The sequence below is a fragment of the Bradysia coprophila genome, unplaced genomic scaffold (assembly GCF_014529535.1).
Source record: "Bradysia coprophila strain Holo2 unplaced genomic scaffold, BU_Bcop_v1 contig_235, whole genome shotgun sequence".
In the NCBI taxonomy this organism is placed as follows: domain Eukaryota; kingdom Metazoa; phylum Arthropoda; class Insecta; order Diptera; family Sciaridae; genus Bradysia; species Bradysia coprophila.
In genome coordinates, this window is record NW_023503496.1 from 2,252,449 (window position 1) to 2,258,254 (window position 5,806).

Below are 5,806 nucleotides of genomic sequence, written 5' to 3' on the forward strand. Positions count from 1 at the left end.
ATGAGAAGAACAATTGATGCAACAAATATTACGTACCGAACGATTAGCTGCCATTCTGTGTAATCAATTTAATAACTGCGAGTTTCGTTGAAAAAAAATGCCAATTTCACTACACACTGATGACACACCACGACTTTCGTGATTATTAAAATAAATAACTTTGAGCGGAATTAGAATAACATAAAACATAAACACAAAAAAGGTAAATATAGGAACGTGTTCGCTTAGCTAAATCCACAATGAAATAGACCGAGTAGAATTTCTCAGTTTGTCATATACCGTTTGTTCAATTAGCTCAACAATTAACAATCAAAATGCACAACATAGGGTAGGCGTTCTAATGCTCGGACATTTAACTTTTTTTCTCGACTTTGTTTGTATTTTCCTCAAGATACAAATTTAATTAAGATTTGTTTAATTTACACTAATTAAACTATTCCGAATTAATTTTAATTTCAAATAGAAAACTATATTTTGCGTAACAAGGGGCGAAAGTAAACGAATTCAAACGTGTGAAGTTTGCAGCCCGCGCCGCAGGCAATCATACGATTCGAATTTTTTTTAAATTTTGCCCGAGTGATGCATACTATTTTTTATGCCAAATACTGCGGAAGATTTGCATTTTCTGTCCGAAACAAAACATAACTGTAAGTAGTTACATAAAACATTTGGTTATAATCAACACAACACTTCACTCAATGCGTACTTTCAACCGAGTGAACATGTGCTTTCGTGACATATGAGGACGGAAAGTAAAATGATGACAGTGACATTTACTTTCGGCTCGCAAATACGCTAGCCCAAGGGGCAAAAGTAAAATGATGACAGCGACTGGCTATTTACGTATCTGTTGTGGACGGTATATTTTAGGCAATTTCGCGGAACTATTTTTCAGGTAGAAAATTACACTTTTTCATGTGTCGGGGCCGAAAATGAGGGAGTTTCGAGATTTTTCTCGGGTTTTCGACCCCTTACATGAAAAATTTTTTGAGTATCTGTTTTGGACGATTCGAACAATCGTCCAAAACAGATACACAAATAACTATTCTGTACGTGGTGCTACGGCAATTTCGCGGATTGTAGCCCGAACGAAGTGAGATACGTTAATAACTATTACGATCAATCGATAGTGAAAACTAAAAATTACAACTGAAGGATTGTCATCCACAATATTGTCGAGCTAAAAGTTAATTAATTTACTTTTAACACGTAGGGGATAATGCTCGCGCAGGTACTTTAGGCACACCGGAAAGTGCTAAGGGGATCGAGGAATACCTCTAAATAAATTTCTAAAAATCAAAAGTCAAATTTTTGATTTTTAGAAATTTATTTGGAGTTATTCCTCGACTCCCTTAGCACTTTCCGGTGTGCCTAAAGTTGACAAGTCACAATAACCGGCCGAGCATTGGGGCGTGTCCGAGGATTGGTACGCTTTCCCTACATGAGAAAGGTGCTCATTTAAAATTGATGTGCAATGACAATAATTGTCGAAGAGAAACACTACAAATTTACGTAATATTTACAGTAAATCATTTCTGAGTGGACTGAGTGGACTAAAAAAGTCTTGGAAATCGTTAAAAATAGTTAGATTTCTACGATTTACGTTCATTACAGACTGTGACCAGTTCCAATTGTTTTTGATAGAAGTTCGTTCCAAAATATCTAAACTTGGTGTTTCTCCTTTCTTTCAGTATAAAAGTTCGCACGAAAATGTCTGACATTGAAGTGTAAGTGTGGAATTACGACCCAAGCTAACGAACTCCATCAACTAATCCGGTCAATTAATTCATTTCAGTGCCGCAGCTGCTCCAGCCGTTGATGTTGGTGGCAAGATGGATATCCGTTCAAGAAGTTCTGAAGGAATCGCTCATTGCTGACGGTTTAGTTCATGGTATACATCAGGCATGTAAAGCTTTGCATAGAGGAGTCAACTAAATTCGACAATTCGACTAACTTATGACTCGTTGTAGGCGAATTAGACGTCAAGCTGTTCTGTGTATTTTGGCTGAAAGTTGCGATGAGCCACAATACAAGAAACTGATCACTGCCCTTTGCAATGAACATCAAATTCCATTGATTCGAGTTGATTCCAACAAAAAGCTTGGCGAATGGTCTGCAAAATCGACAAAAAATGGAAAGGCACGCATAGTGTGCGGCTCATCCTCTTGTGGTCATTAAGGTGAGCTAATCAACTATCTTAATGATGAGACAGGAATATCAATCTTACCATTCGGATTTTACAAACAATTTCAGGACTTCGGTGAAGAGACGCCAGCATTGGACGTCGTCAAGGATCATTTGAGACAGTCTAGTTAAATGCCAATATGTTACACTGTTTGCTCCTTCCGATGAATTGTGAACTTTCTTTTTTGAGTTGAATTCTAAAGAAAATCGAAAAGCAAGTTGGTTGATCAAGGATGTATATGAACGGTTGTTTAGGCTATGGTTGTGCGTTCGACGACAGTTGTAGCCATATCAAGTAAACAGCGTTCGAGTCCATCGTAAGTGAATCAGGAAGTCTTTGCTGCGCATTCGTTTTGAACCGTTCCGTTGAACTGAACAATATCCATTTTCTAGTCGACGGAATTAAAACTTAAAGTTTAGTGACTCGACTAAAGGGAAAGGGAATTTTCTTTTATTCCAAACACACCACTACGCTATTTACTAAGTAAACAATAAGACCTGAGGACAGCAAATAAATTGAGCTTTGAACATGAAAACGAAATGCAAATTCTAAATGTTTTGTCTTATTTCTAGTTGAGCTTTGCTCATAACTTTCCAAGGCACCGTTTTCGATTAGACTCTTTACCAAACTTTTACCCAACGCTTCACATTTCTCAAACACATCCAATCGATAGCATTCGTGACGATAGAATCCACAGTACAATGTTACTTCGGTGATAGCATCAGCAGCGACGGCATAGCCTTCACCGATTTTACTTTCAGAAACAAATGGACATTTCAAAACAGCCGTTCCATTCGTAGCCTCGGCATCCGCTTTTTTACCGTTGAAAAATGGACATTTAGCGATATTGCCTTCAGACAAAACTTTCTGTTGCGTATCCACATACGGCACTCTCCCATTACATCTTGACCGACAACCAGACGCATCGGACAATCCTCAACCTTGGCAGCCTCGTCTCGCTTCGTTTCGTTTCTTCACGATATGTTAACGACTGGATATTACATTTCGACGGTCCCGTTGGATGTTTCGAAGATTTTCTTATCCAAATCGCGTTTGCAAAGGTTCACGTAGATACCGTTTGTCTGTTTTTGCCAAATCATTTTTGCAGTTGAGGTTAAAAGTGGAATTGAAATGTTGACCGTCTCTTTAATCGCAATATATAAATACGAGGTCGTATACTTGTTGCACAATATGCTGAACCAGAAATTATTTGACAGCCAGTAAAAGCGTGCAGGGTTGGAGCATTGGGCGAAAATACCAAAGTATATAAACACTGAAGGTAGCGCAGTCCCTCAGGGAATAGCAAGAAATACGGATCACGACTTTAAGGTGAATTTCTTATGACGCCAATACATATATTTACAGCATGTTGTACGCATGTGTATTGATATACAATAAATTCACCTCAAAGTAGGGATTCGCATGTTTTTGCGGATCTGCGATCTGTGTTTAAATACTTTGGAAAATACGGCGAAAGATTTAACCTGAAGCGAGTTCGAAATTGTGTCTAACCTCAAAATTCAAAATTGAGGCGCTCTCAAAGAATGCGTAAAATGTATCCGAAAATTTACTTTTCGTCGTAGAATTTGAGCGAAATGCATGACTTCAACACATGAAACCTTCATTTGCGTAATTCAAATTGTCTGTCTTCAACACATACAGCTTAGTTACAACAATTCATGCTAAGTTCCAGTCAACCTGACTGAGAATCGTTTGTGACGATAGGGAAATCGAAATGTCTTTTCAAAAAAAGATCACTTCTTGTAAAAGTCGAGCTCTTTCTACACGTAAAACTCTACACCTTTCTCGGTCTGACACAAAGTAAATAAACACTGAAGGTAATGCAAATATTCATTAGATCACGAATAATGTGGAACCAAAGCACCTAGCAGGGTAAAAGAGGTTTTTACACGTCAAATAGCAGCTTTAATGGTGGCTGCTAATGGTATTATTGGTATCAAAATACTACTCTATTTGACGCGTAAGAACCTCTATTACCCTGCTAGGTGCTTTGGTGGAACCCAAGTTTCGTTTGAGCCGTGTATAATATGACTTATATTTCGTATGGTTGTTCCAGCGATTTTTTGGATCTGACATTCTTTGCCGTATAAATGGCAAGAATGAAATTACAACAGAATTCTACTGAGTCTGCGATTTAAACATTATTACTTTTCAATTCCCAATAAATAGTATGTTACATACCAAGGATCAAAAAGGTGTGTTCCGCTTCGCGTCGCTCCATCCCTGGACGTTTTCACCACCTGGGTCTAAAACACACCTTTTTGATCCGTGGTATGTATACTATTTTTCTTCCTGGAGTACCAAAGTCACATTCCGAACAAAACAACATACAAAAATTTAATGTCGTTGTTTACATTTGTTGACCGTACAGCATTTTTCGTTCAGCGCGCAGCAATACCAATTAATGCATACGCGCGTAGCATTATCATTTAGTGCATTCTTTATAACTAGAAAATCATATTTAATACTCTTCGAAATTCGAAATGTAGTGAAGCAACGCTTAATATTAATACAGAATGAATATTGAACATAAATTATAATGTGTATTATAGTGTATGTTATTGCAGTTCACACAATAAATTGCTGGATTTGAGTTTAAATTGACTTCATTATATCACATGACACATTTGGGAAAGAATAAAGATAGGATCGAAAATGACATAAGCGGGAATGAAAATTGAGAGAAAAAAGTGTCGGAGAATGTAGCTCTTTCGGTACTAAATTTGGTGAGTGAATGTGACGGTTTTGGTACTTCAGGAAGAAAAAAGAATTTTTGAAAATTTACTCGTGTTAAACCACATCAGACCTCCACTAAATTTTCGACCATTTATATGATTAAGTTCCCGAATTTTTTTTTTTACAAATATGTTAAGCTGCCTTGAAGCCATTTCAAAGTGCATCCACATTGAGATATGTGCTGTTGAAGCATTCAACCAAAAAGTGACTGAAAACAAACACTTTCCTTACAGAAATTTCTCGAGGTACACGAAGGTAATTTAATGTACTTTCGGGGCAAATCTGGTCTTTTGGGGGTTTTGAAGCGTCTACGATGAAATATGAGAAATTGAAATGTTTAAGTGCTCATATTTTATTGTAGATGCTTCTAACACTACTTGCCCTGAAACAACACAAAATTACCTATCTACTGATTTCTGTAAGAAAAGTGTTTGTTTTCGGTTTTTGATCACCTCACACTAGCCACTGGATTTTTTTAAACGTGGTTTTAACGTCTAGGGTCGAATACCTTTCTGGGCACATACAAAAAGTTCCACTGGAAAATGAGTCCGATTTCGCTCAGCTGTTTTTCAAAATAATCCCTCACTGATATATTAACATCAAAAGTTGAGTGAACTACCGCATGCTCCCTTTCCAGGAATTTTCACTTGCAATTTATTTTGTAGAGTCATAGGCTGTGCAATTTTAGCATGGTTTTGCTTCAGCTGGTTTTCAGCTTGTATATGACGTATAAACAGTTTTGATTGTTTGTATGGATCAGCTGAAGCAAATTTATGATAAAATTTCACTGCCTCTGACTGTACCTCTATGGCTATTAAGTCAGTATTCCGCATTTACAGATAGGAAAAAACAAAACAAAATGTC

General features: G+C 37.2%; 1 pseudogene; it reads left to right on the forward strand.

Moving 5' to 3' along the window:
- Positions 1-1,677: 1,677 nt before the first annotated feature.
- LOC119077459 lies at positions 1,678-2,332 on the forward strand (annotated as a pseudogene).
- The last annotated feature ends 3,474 nt before the right edge of the window (positions 2,333-5,806 follow it).